Genomic DNA, 13958 nt, shown 5'->3' with positions numbered 1-13958 from the left:
AAGTAGTAGGCCAGAAAGGAACAGAGACAATATACAGTAACAGTCATTTTACAGGCAGTACAATGGCACTAAATTCATATATCTCAATAGTTACCCTGAAAGAAAATGGGTTAAATGCCCCAAACAAAAGAGACAGGGTATCAGAATGGATAAAAAAACAAAGCCCATCAATATGCTGTCTGAAAGAAACTTATTTTAAAACCAAAGACACATCCAGATTTAAAGTGAGGGGGTGGAAAATAATTTACCATGCTAATGGACATCCAAAGAAAGCTGGGGTGGCAATCCTTTTATCAGATAAATTAGATTTTAAGCCAAAGACTGTAGTAAGAGATGAGGAAAGACACTATATCATACTCAAAGGGTCTGTCCAACAAGAACATCTAACAATTTAAAAATCTATGCCACTAACATGGGAGCAGCCAATTATACAAACCAATTAATAAAATAAAAGAAACACATCAACAATAATACAAAAATAGTAGGGGACTTTAACACCTAAGGTGTTTTTGACTTTAACACCTAAAGCCTTTAAATGACGCACTGGGCCAGATGGACGTCACAGATATGTTCATATTGTTCCATCCCAAAGCCTCAGAATACACATTCTTCTCTAGTGCACATGGAACATTCTTCAGAATAGATCACATCCTGCGTTACAAATTATGTTTCAACTAGTACCAAATGATTGGGATCGTCCCCTGCATATTTTTAGACCACAATCCTCTGAAGCTAGAACTCAGAAGAGGAAATTTGGAAAGAACCCAAATACATGGAGGCTAAAGATCATCCTACTAAAGAATGAATGGGTCAACCAGAAAATTAAAGAAGAATTTAAAAAATTCATGGAAACAAATTACAATGAAAACACAACTGTTCAAAATCTGTGGGACAGGGGCGCCTGGGTGGATCAGTAGGTTAGAGCCTCTGCCATCGGCTCAGGTTATGATCCTGGAGTCCTGGGATTGAGCCCTGCATCGGGCTTTCTGCTCGGCGGGGAGTCTGCTTCCTCCTCTCTCTCTGCCTGCCTCTCTGCCTACTTGTGACCTCTGTCTGTCAAATAAATAAATAAAATCTTTAAAAAAAAAATCTGTGGGACACAGCAGAGGCATTCCGGAGAGGAAAATATAGATACAAGCCTTTCTCAAGAAACAAGAAAAGTCTCAAATACACAACCTAACCCTACACCTAAAGGAGCTGGAGAAAGAACAGCAAAGAAAGCCTAAACCCTGCAGGAGAAGAGAAATAATAAAGATCAGAGCAGAAATCAATGAAATACAAACCAAAAGAACAGTAGAACAAATCAACAAAACTAGGAGCTGGTTCTTTGAAAGAATTAATAAGATTGATAAGCCCCTGGCCAGACTTATCAAAAAGAAAAGAGAAAGGACTCAAATTAACAAAATCATGAATGAAAGAGGAGAGATCACAACCAACACTGAAGAAATACAAACAATTATAAGAACATATTATGAGCAACTATACGCCAGCAAATTTGACAATCTGGAAGAAATGGATGCATTCCTAGAGACATATAAACTACCAAAACTGAACCAGGAAGAAATAGAAAACCTGAACAGACCCATAACAAGTAAGGAGATTGAAGCAGTCATCAAAATCTCCCAACAGAGGCGTCTGGGTGGCTCAGTGGGTTAAGCCACTGCCTTCAGCTTGGGTCATGATCTCAGGGTCCTGGGATCGAGTCCTGCATTGGGCTCTTTGCTCAGCAGGGAGCCTGCTTCCCTCTCTCCCTCTCTGCCTGCCTCTTTGTCTACTTGTGATCTCTCTCTGTCAAATAAATAAATAAAATCTTAAAAAAAAAAATCTCCCAACAAACAAGACCCCAGGGGCAGAGGGCTTTCCAGGAGAATTCTACCAAATATTTAAAGAAGAATTAATTCCTATTCTCCTGAAACTGCTCCAAAAAATATAAATGAAAGGAAAACTTCCAAACTCATTTTATGAGGCCAGCATTACCTTGATCCCACAACCAGACAAAGACTCCATCAAGAAAGAGAATTAGACAAATATCCTTGATGAACACAGATGTGAAAATTCTCACCAAAATACTAGCCAATAGGATCCAACAGTACATTAAAAGGATTATTCACCACGACCAAGTGGGATTTATTCCTGGGCTGCAAGTTTGGCTCAACATCTGCAAATCAATCAATATGATACAACACATTAATAAATGAAAGAATAAGAACAATATGATACTTTCAATATATGCAAAAAAAGGTACAGCATCCTTTCTTGACCAAAACTCTTCACAGTGTAGGGATAGAGGGTACATACCTCAATATCATCAAAGTCATCTGTGAAAATCCCACAGTGAGTATCGTTCTCAATGGAGAAAAACTGAGAGCTTTTCCGCTAAGGTCAGGAACACGGCAGGGATTTCCATTATTACCACTGCTATTCAATATAATACTAGAAGTCCTAGCCTCAGCAATCAGACAGCAAAAAGAAACTAAAGGCATCTAAATCAGCAAAGAAGTAAAACTACCACTCTTAGCAGATGATACTATACTTTATGTAGAAAACTCTTAAAAGACTCCATTCCAAATCTGCTAGAACTTGTACAGGAATTCAGTAAAAAGTGTCAGGATATAAAATCAATACACAGAAATCTGTTGAATTTCTCTACACCAAGAACAAGACAGAAGAGAGAGAAATTAAGGAGTCAATCCCATTTACAATTACACCCAAAACCATAAGATACCTAGGAATAAACCTAACCAAAGAAGCAAAGAATCTGTACTCAGAAAACTATAAAGTATTCATGAAAAAAATTGAGGAAGACACAAAGAAATGGAAAAATGTTCCATGCTTATGGATTGGAAGAACAAATAATGTGAAAATGTCTATGCTATCTCAAGCAATCTACACGTTTAATGTAATTCCTACCAAAAACCATCCATTTTTTCCAAAGAAATGGAACAAATAATCCTAAAATTTATATGGAACCAGAAAAGAGCTCAAATAACCAGAGGAATGTTGAAAAAGAAAGCCAAAGTTGGTGGCATTATAATTCCAGACTTCAAGCTCTATTACAAAGCTGTCATCATCAAGACAGCATGGTACTGGCACAAAAACAGACACATAGATGAATGGAACAGAATAGAAAGCTCAGAAATAGACCCTCAACTCTATGGTCAACTAATCTTCAACAAAGCAGGAAAGAATGGCCAATGGAAAAAAGACAGTCTCTTCAACAAATGGTGTTGGAAAAATTGGACAGCCACATCCAGAAAAATAAAACTGAACCATTTCCTTTCACCACACACAAAAATAGACTCAAAATGGGTGAAAGACCTCCATGTGAGATAGGAATCCATCAAAATCCTTGAGGAGAACATAAGCAGCAACCTCTTTGACCTCAGACACACCAACTTTTTCCTGGAAACATTTCCAAAGGCAAGGGAAGCAAGGGCAAAAATGAACTATTGGGACTTCATCAAGATCAAAAGCTTTTGCACAATAAAGGAAACAGTCAACAAAAACCAAAAGACGATTGGCAGAATGGGAGAAGATATTTGGAAATGACATATCAGATAAAGGGCTAGTATCCAAAATCTACAAAGAACTTATCAAACTCACAACCCAAAGAACAAATAATGCAATCAAGAAATGGGCAGAGGACATGAACAGACATTTCTGCAAAGAAGACATCCAGATGGCCAACAGACAAATGAAAAATTGCTCCACGTCACTTGGCGTCCGGGAAATACAATTCAAAACCACAATGAGATACTACCTCACACCAGTCAGAATGGCTAAAATTAACAAGTCAGGAAATGACAGATGCTGGCGAGGATGCGGAGAAAGGGGAACTCTCCTACACTGTTGGTGGGAATGCAAGCTGGTTCAACCACTCTGGAAAACAGCATGGAAGTTCCTCAAAAAGTTGGAAATAGAGCCACCCTACAACCCAGCAATCACACTATGGGGTATTTACCCTAAAGATACAAATGTAGTGATCCGAAGGGGTACATGCCCCCAAATGTTTATAGCAGCATCATCCACAACAGCCAAACTATGGAAAGAACCTAGATGTCCATCAACAGATGAATGGATACAGAAGAAGTGGTATATATATACAAAGGAATACTATGCAGCCATTAAAAGAAATGAAATTGTGCCTTTTACAACGGTGTGGATGGAACTAGAGGGTATTATGCTGAGCAAAATAAGTCGATCAGAGAAAGGCAATTATAATATGATCTTCCTGATATGAATAATTTGAGAGGCAATCTGGGGGTTTAGGGGGTAGGAAAGGAAAAAATGAAACAAGATGGGATCAGGAGGGAGACAAATCGTAAGAGACTCTTAATTTCACAAAACAAACTGAGGGCTGCTGGGGGTAGGAGGTAGGGAGAGAGTGGTGGGGTTATGGACATTGGGGAGGGTATGTGCTATGGTGAGTGCTGTGAAGTGTGTAAACCTGGCAATTCACAGACCTCTACCCCTGGGGCTAATAATACATTATATGTTAATAAAAAAAATAAAAAAAACTTAAAAAAAGAATATTTTTATTAAGTTATGATTTTGTGTATGACTTTAGGCATACATTTTTATAGCTATTAGGTATCTTTACTAGGAAAACCCATCATGAAAACATTCACTTTAGCCTCTGAAGGATTACCTTTGAGATTTCATTCTTACTATCATAAAGCTACTTTTGTTGCAAGCCCTGACTCAGTACCACACCTTTCCCACAGACAATATACTAAATGATATTATATTATCATAATATTGCATATACTCCATTCTCCTAGATAAAATTAGAAAGTTATATTCTCAGATGACAAATGAAGGTAGGCAAAGGTGACAATAACACTGATGGCTTTTCATAATATCATTATTTAACTATCTTACTGATACGCTCCTAGAAAGTAGAAACTGGGAATATTAAACTCATTCATGAAGTATTTAGCTTTAAGTCCTCAGAAGATAGGGGCTTAAAAATAATTTCAGTGATGAGTATTAATTTTCATAATATTACTTATGTTATTCATAGGACTACTCGTAATTTAAAATAGGTTAAGTGATGAGTATTACTTAATATTCATATTACTCACGTTAATCATGCTATTGCTGATCTTATTTGATAATTTAAGTGATGAAACTATTCACTTGATTTAATTAAATACAAATATGATTTATCTTTTCTTTTCCAATGTAAATTTTGTCATTGTTTTGATCCAATCATAACCCTTGTCAGTCATTGCTACAACTTATTTCTAGTTGTGTCTTGCCTTTAAAAAGACTTTCTCCTTGGATGTTAGATTTGGGGGATCAATTTTATGGGAGACAGAATTATAATGGCTTCCTTTAAAAAGGTTATACAGAAGTGAAGGTTTTGGCTTTAAACAGGTGGAATTATAGTTTATAATTACTGCACCCAGCTGTCATTTAATAAACACATTTTTATATTTCAAGCCATTACATTTTAAAAGTAGCAAATATACTCCATATGATAGTTTTATTTTCATAAAAATTTTTAAAAAATAATCTCAATTGAGAGAAATTGTGTTATTAAGACCCATTTTTTTTTTCTTTTACTAAAACACTGAACATAAAAGAAAAAAAGTCATTTTGCTTGAACTCTAGGTCCATTAATAATGTGTAGGAATTTCACTTGGCTGTGTAATAATGTCTGTTGTGCATGCTCTTTTTCTTTGGTGTTTTGGAAATAAGAGCAGATAGAAAAAACTAGTTTCTTTTGTATACCCTCTTAACTCCTGCACGATTGGATGCTTTGCATAGATTACAATTTTGTAAGAAATACATGATATGGATTTTATCATTTACATTGTACAAATAAGGAAACAGGCTCAGCTAGTTGATAGAATTGATTAGTTAGCATAATCTCATTTGCATGTGCCTAACACCCAATCTAAACTAGTTTAAGGAAAAAAGGGAGTTATTGATGCATTAGTCAAAGAAAAGAAAGGATGAGGGTAGAACTGGATTTAGTGATGTTTAGTGACATTCTGAAACCCCCTTTTTCATTATCCTCTACTCTCTCTTTGTAGTTTCTTTCAACTTATTTCTGCATGAAGCTGGAACATAGGCTCTTTCAATTGATTGTTAGGGAAAAATGAGAATATTTCCCAATACTTCCAAATAGAACACTTATAAAAAAAAATCTAATTGGTTTAGCTTCTATCACAACTCCATTTTGGGAATAATCACTACAGTCAGGGACAAAGAGTTCCATTGGCTCAATCTGGATCATGTACTCACTCCTGTGGTTTCGAATTGTGATCTCTTATCAGAAGAGGGTATGAGATGGAGATGGGTGGTTGTGGTCAGCCATGAAAGCAACATTTTTAAGATACTTTCCCAATGCTGCAATTGTCAATTGTGATCTATCAACTTCAAGGCTGTCCTTTCTAATACACCATGTTATTGTAAAATACATTTGCTGTAATTACGGAAGTTTTAGGTTAAAGTTGAATCAAACTATACTTTGATGGAACATCACATTCTCTTTTGACTATAGAGATTTGACCTAGAAGGGACACTTCTTATTTTGAAACAATAAAATAAGCAGTAGTTCTAATAGGCAGGAAGTTACAAAGTAAGTCAATCAATATCACAGTGAATGCGTGAGCATTTCTGTCTACCCATCTCATCACAACCTTAATATTCAAGCTGCAGTCTCATCACAGAACATCAGTCAGAAACTAGGTTTACCTAATTACATGTTAGCTCAAGAGCTTTAATTTGAGAATGATTTTTTTAAAAGATTTATTTAATGTCTTTTTTTTTTTTTTTTTTTTTTTTTTTGGAGAGAGAGTATGTGAGTGAGGGGTAGAGGGAGAGAAAGAGGGAAAGAGAGGATCTCAAGTGGACCTCCCACTAGCACAGAGCCTGATGTGGGGCTCAATCTTAGGACCCGGAGATCATGACCTGAGCCGAAAACAAGAATTGGACACCCAAGTGACTGAGCCACCCAGGCACCCCGAGAATGATTTTTTAACCATATTCTCTAATCATGGAATACTAGCATATAAGCATAAGGACGCATATTAATATATTATTCTTGTTTTCAGTGCACTTAGGTTAGCAGATCACACTTTTCATAAGCTGTGCATGTTATTTTAATCAGGGCAATATTTTTTTTTTTCCACAGAGATTTATAAGAATTTCAATTAAAAAAAAAAAACTCTCACTTTGCTCTTCAACAACTTTTCTCTTAATCCTACATTCCATTGCCTCAGATTTTGGCAAATTTCCAGAATGCCAAAAAGACATCATCTTTCTAATTGTGTATTTGGTTGGCATGTAAGTGGAGGGAGCTGAATGGGAGAAAGGAGGAGAAATCAGATTGAAACATTCTGTCTGAATGGAGAGTAAAGAATGAAGAGATCTCTTTTGGTTTACTGGGTTCCTTACCCTCTTTGACGCTCATGACTTGATGAGCCAATTTGAATTTAACTATTAAAAAAGTGCAGATAGATGTTTTTCACCTTTCTCTAATTTTTGGAGAGTGACATCATATAGCTAATTATGTGGTAACTATTTGTTGTTTAATGATGATGCACACTGCAAGTCCTCACACACCACACTGCGATCACTTACTTGCACAAAAAAAATCCTTAAACCAAGCTTCCTAGCAAAACTCAGAGTATAAAAAAAATCAATGAATTTATCCTTTTAGAGAATCCAGCATTTGATCAAAACCCAATAGTTTCAGAATCACAAACGATACAAGTGTTTCTGACTTAGTGACTTTCTCTGTAAATAGATTAAAATTTAAAAAAAAAAGAAAATATTCCAACAAGTCACTGTGGGGAAGACAAATAGTTCTAATTTTTAGTTCTTGATAATAATGGTATTTTTAAGTTCAATGCTACAGGATACTTCATTTCGTAAAGTCACAACTAATTTCTGTAATGACTCATGGATAAGCACATGTACAATAACTTCAGCTTTGCTGCTAATTGCATCTTTTGAAAAACAAAGCAGCAATAGCTCCAGTAACATTGGAAATCTTTCAAAAATATTTATCTGTAGAGCCCAGAATCAGAGATCAGTAGAGCTTCTCACAAAGAGTTTTGTGTTTCAGTACGGCAGGCTACCGGGGAACAGCTAAAAATGTTTGCATTCTGACTTCTGCAAATCTAAGTTGCTTCTTTTCAGAGAAGCTGATCTGAAGAGCTTCTTACATAAAGTTCCTAAATTCCAGAATGTGTCTGCCTCAGGGTGCTCTAGTTTAAATTCTATTCCACTGATTGTGGGGCCACAGGGATAAACACAGGGTTTTTAGCAGCTTATTGTGCAAAACAGAAGCCAATTTCCATACGTGGTGGAGGGATAAGAGAAACACAGGATGCCTGGCCATCTCTTTTCTATCAAAAGCATCCTTTGTGTCAGCTCTTCTACTAGATGGAGAATCAACAATGAACATGCCAGACACAGCATAAACCTGCCCTGTGTACCTTATATTTTGTTCAGGAAGCACTTACCTGAATCATGCTAACCTTCCAACTGCACTTTGAGGTACGTATGCCCCAGGTGGTCACGTTGGCTGATAACGACCAGGCCGTTTGAGGGCTTTGCGAATATGTGGCCCACGTGAGATGGTAACACAAGTCACCTGGTTTCAAAACCGCATTCTTCCCTCTGCACTCTGATTACAAGGTTAAAATGTCAGGGCTCATCTCCATGGTTATTATCTAAGCAAGAAAAGCTCTTCTGGTGCTTGACCGGTTATTGAAATAGATTTCTGTCAGTTGCAAGCAATTGTCATTAGATCCTCAGAGTCAGCTGGCTATGATGTAGCTAACAAGAGCCTGTGACTTTCACTCCCTGCTGTAGGTGAAACAGTGGGGAGAGCCTCCTAGATCTGCCGTGGAAGAAGACTGAGGGGTCGGAGTGCAGAGGTGACACCACTTCAGAAACGGAAGAGGGAGAGCCCCATCTACTTGCCCATCTTCAGGGACTTGTGCACATAAATTTTAACTCCAATAAATGGCACAGCAGGTAAAATTTAATTTTCAGTATTTTTTTAAATATGAAATTTATAAATGTATATACTGTGTATTTTCTTTAACTCCATAAACACACATCTTTAGGGATGTCTAAGTGGTATGTATATAGTTTGCAGAAACAAATCTTAGAAATTATGATAAATTTGTAAAAATAAAGTTAGCCTGTGATAGCAAACTTTTTTTTATGTTTTGGGGGTTGATCACATCTCTAGCTGCCTTGTCATCCTAACATTCCATTATCCTATCACAAAATACCACGCTTCTATTAAAGGAAAAATGCTCATTTGGGTCATATCAAATTTAATTACTCTAATACTCATATAATTATGGAGTTGTCTCAAGTTCCAAATGCATCCATTATCTTAAAAATTAATAGTTTTGCAATGAAGAAAGACAGTGTAATCCTTTCAGTAGGAGGACATTTAAAAAGTAAAGGGGAGGTTAAAATATCAACACAAAAATAACAAGACAAATCTTAAAGTCCTCTCTGCCTCCCATTTGTCCTCTCCATATAAGAATATAGAACACTAGTAGAGGGGAGAAAAGAATAGTCAATAAATATTTATTGGATGCCTAGTACATGCTGGGCGTTGTCTTAGACACATGCAACATATCACAATGATGATAGGCTCTTTTGTACCTTCAAGTGGTGAATGCTTGGTAGGGGTGGGGTGGGGGGTGGAGAAAAGGGGGATTAAGTAATCATTAAAAATAATAAATAAGTAAATTAGATAATACATCAGCAGGTGATAAGTGCTATGGAACAAAAGAGTGAGACAGGGTTTGTGGATTGGTTCATCTGGCGAGAGAGGAGAGGTAGGCTATGGTATTAAAATGCATGGAAGGGGGGCACCTGGGTGGCTCAGTGGGTTAAGCCGCTGCCTTCGGCTCAGGTCATGATCCCAGGTCCTGGGTTCGAGCCCCGCATCGGGCTTTCTGCTCAGCAGGGAGCCTGCTTCCTCCTCTCTCTCTGCCTGCCTCTCTGCTTACTTGTGATTTCTCTCTGTCAAATAAATAAATAAAATCTTAAAAAAAAAAAAAATGCATGGAAGGGATTCCCCCTGAGAATCTAAGTTGTGATCAAGGCGAGAGAGTTAACGTGTGGATATCTCAGAACAAATACTCCCAGCATAGGCCCTAAATCAAGAGCATACCTGGCATGTTCAAAGAAATGGCAAGGACAGTGACTGTGATGAAGCAAACAAGGAGAAGCATCATAGGAAAGAAGGCCAAAGAGCTAACAGGGGTCAGATCATGAAGTGCCTTTTAGGCTCCTGTGAGGCCACGGTCTTTTGCTCTGTGTAAAACAGGAAGCCACAGGAGGATTTTGAGCAGAGGAGAGATCTACCAGGTAACATTTTAGAGCATCCTTCTGGTTGTCTGTTGAGAATAGACTGTGGAAGAACAAGGGTACAACCAAGAACAGTAGATCTGATGATACCCCCACCCGGCATGGGGTAGTGGAGGTGCCATCAGTGGTCGGACTTGGGAAATATCGTGAAGGCAGCATCAGTATGATTTTCTAATTGAGAAGGAGGTTTCAAGGACACCAATATCTTTGGACTGACTCACTGGCAGAATGGAGTTGCCATCAACTGAGCTGGAAGTTCTCTTTGGATTGAACATATCTGTAGGGTGAAATAAGGAATTCACTCTCATACACATAGTTTGGGATGGGTAGTAGTCATCCAGTGGATGTCAAGGAGATAGTTGGATTTGAAAGTTTGGACCTTGGGAGAGACATTTGTAGCAAGCAGCACATGACATGTATTAAAATCCACAGTTCTAGAAGAGACCCCCCCCAAGGGAGTGAGTGCAGCTGAGAGACAATTGGAATGGTCCAATAGTAAGAGATGGGATGAAAGAGGGTGGCTGTCAGGGCAGGAGCTGGGAGCACAGATGCCACTCGTCTTTATGAAGGCCAATTTCATTTGTTTAGACCGTCTTGATCTCTTAGTCTCTGCCTTAAATAAGTTATCACGTGGTCTACGAAGGGTGCTTGCTGCACCACACTCATGTGTCTCATTAGCAGAGAAAATTGTGAAGAGATGTTTGCATGTTCATCTAGGTTTCCACACCACAAAATTGGTGAAGAGATTTGTCAGCAGAAATTCAGTCAACTCTCTATCTGCCAACTCTAATAGCTGACGCTGAGATTGGTAATTAATATCTTCTATCATGTGGAAAAAAATAATTGTTATGTCAGAAAAGAGGGAGGTGGCGGAAGGCCTGCAAATAGCTCCTCCCACTGAGGAGGCAGGAATGTGCAGGTGTTGAGCAGAAGAGACCCATTTTGTTTCTACCAGGAGCTGAAGAGAAGCTAAACAGGGTAAGGCACAGGACGACCAAAACCTGAGGTGGGAGGAGCTGCTTTACTGAGTTAACCTGCTTAGTATTTGAAATGCTAGGCTGTACTGGGGGGCGAGAGTTAAGAGAACAGAACGGAGCAGAGAAAAGTTGGTGTAATAGGGAGTCCCATCTGGTTACACACACTAAGAAGGGACTTAGTGTGTGTAAGATACAAAGTCTATTGGGGCACCTGGGTGGCTCAGTCCAGTGTCTGACCCCTGATTGCAGTTCAGGTTAAAATCTCATGGGTCATGAGGCTTTGTGCTCAGTGGGGAGCCTGCTTGGGTTCCTTGGGTTCCCCTCCCCTTGCTCTCTCTCCCTCTCTCTGTCTCTGTCTCTGGGATAAATGAATAAATCTTAAAAAAAAAAAAAAAAAAGACAACATGTAGCAAGAAAATATCCTTTACTCTTGGTACAGAATGCGGACTGGATCCTGGCCAAAAAACCCAAGCAGCGCTCTTGTTTTGGAGGATCAGAGGTTTATTTCACACTAGTGGGCCAGAAGAGAGTCATCTCTCAAGCTCTGAGCGCCCAAGCACACTTTTCCTTCCGTACCTGTGCCACTCTTGTGGCTGCTGCCGGTGGGGCTAAGGGAAAGCCTGGAATGGCCCTGGGGCCAGGACTGGGATTCCCCTGCCAGACTGGTCAGCCACTTCAGAACCAGATTTTCCTTATCATTCCTCCCTTTGATGCCCTTTAAACACTTGGTTTAGAGGGCATCATTTTTATTATTTATGGGGCAGTTGTGAGTGAGGAGCACCTGGCGTGTGACCTTGGCAATAGCAGGGATAAACCCGGTGAGGTCATTAAAAATACAAGGACCAAATGCTACTGTGAGGAGGAGGATAGGAGTGGGCCAATGAGGGGGCGAACCCAGGGGACCCTTGTGAGAGGGAATCTCATAAAGTCACCTGTTAGAGTGCCTCCCACCAGCGATTTATTCTTTCTGGCAAATGGGCTAGAGTTTCTTGGACTACACCCAACGTACTAGCCCAGAAACAACATTTTCTCCTGTAAGAAGAGGCAGAGTCTCCATTGTGCGGCTGTAAGTGGAGCCCGAGCCTGTACTGGAGGACCACTGAGGCCAGCGAATGGAGCTGGTGCTGCAGGGCCAGGGCTGACTGAGGGAGGGTGGAAAAATCTGCCCAGAGTTGTTGAGTTAGCCTCTGGTACCGAACCTGTGACTTTTCCACGTCAGTGGTGCTAAGGGCAGCTCCCAACACAGCCAACAGGCTCAAGAGAAGGGGAATGGCTGTGGGGAAGTGTCAGGGGTGGCTAGGTTTTCATGTAAGTGGAGTGTGGCTCCCAGGGTGTACTGAAAGATTGGGTAAGGGACTGACAGGTGTGCATGATTAATGATTGTGTGGGGGTGTTTGGGCACCACCCCCTGCCGGGTTGGGCAAGCTAGAGGCAGTGAAGAGGGACCTACACCAGGTAGCAGAAGACCAGGACTGACTGGGGTCAGGAAAACTGTAGTGAAATGCCCTTAGGAGTAGATAGCAGAGGGCCAACAAAAGTGGGGCCCACGAGCTTAGTTAGAGGGAGCCACTGTGGCTAGCCTGGGCCATGGATAAGTAAGGGCCGTAAAACACCCTAGAGTCATCCAATAAATAATAACAATAGCAAGTCTCTGGGGGAAAGTCCAGTTAGAAGGGGCAACATTGTAGAGTCCGACCCCTCAGATGAGGGATATCGTGGTGGTGAGAATTAGGGACCATGGCGAGCAGGTGTCCATTAGTCAGTGGGGTCTTGTCCAAGGTGAAGCCAGAGCAGGTCTGCAGGGTTTGGCTGTACTTTTCACTGGTGTAGCTTCTCATCCAGGTACTGCGCTCTTTTACTCTGGAGTGGTGGCCCCACAGGGTGATACTGGAGACCTTGAGGGCAGCAGGGGTGGTTAGAACAACAGAGAGAGGCCCTGTTTACTGTGGTTTGAGGAGGTCCCTTTTCCAATTTTTGACCCAGACCGAGTCTCCTGCCTAGAAGGAGTGCACCTGCGACCCTAAGGAGATCAGGGCCCTCTCGATGGTGTACCTTTGTAATTTATTTAGGGTGGCCCCCAGGGCCTGAAGGGCCTCTGGGAGGTGATCAAGCTCCCGCTTCCACAGGGATGGGTGGGTCTGACTGGTCCTGGGGACCTTACCAGAATCTGATGTCGGAACCAGGTTCTCAACTACCAAGTGTCTTTTGAGTCTGGCGGGAACAGCAGAGTGAGGCTGGTCCAAAGCCACTGGGAGGGAGACTGACAAAGATTATGCAGGGTGCACCTTCTCCATTAGGACCCCTCGTTCCTACCGTTGCCCTCAAACCAGCCACAATAATGGGCCAGCATGGTTGGGTTTCCCAGTCAGGGAACAGAATGTTACAGAACGCAGGCTGGATCCTGGCCAAAAAACCAAGCAGCACTTGGACCTTGGAGGATCAGAGGTTTATTTCACGCCAGTGGGCCCCAAGGAGAGTGACCTCGCAAGGTCTGAGCCCGAGCACAGACAAAGGGAGTATCTTACGCACTTGTACTTCCATATCTGTGCCACTCTTACAGCTGTGACCGATGGGCCTGGGGGAAAGCCTACAATGACCCTGGGGTAAGACTGGGATTCCCCCACT

This window comes from Lutra lutra, chromosome 3 (assembly GCF_902655055.1).
Source record: "Lutra lutra chromosome 3, mLutLut1.2, whole genome shotgun sequence".
Taxonomy (NCBI): domain Eukaryota; kingdom Metazoa; phylum Chordata; class Mammalia; order Carnivora; family Mustelidae; genus Lutra; species Lutra lutra.
Note: the sequence above shows the minus strand (reverse complement) of the source record.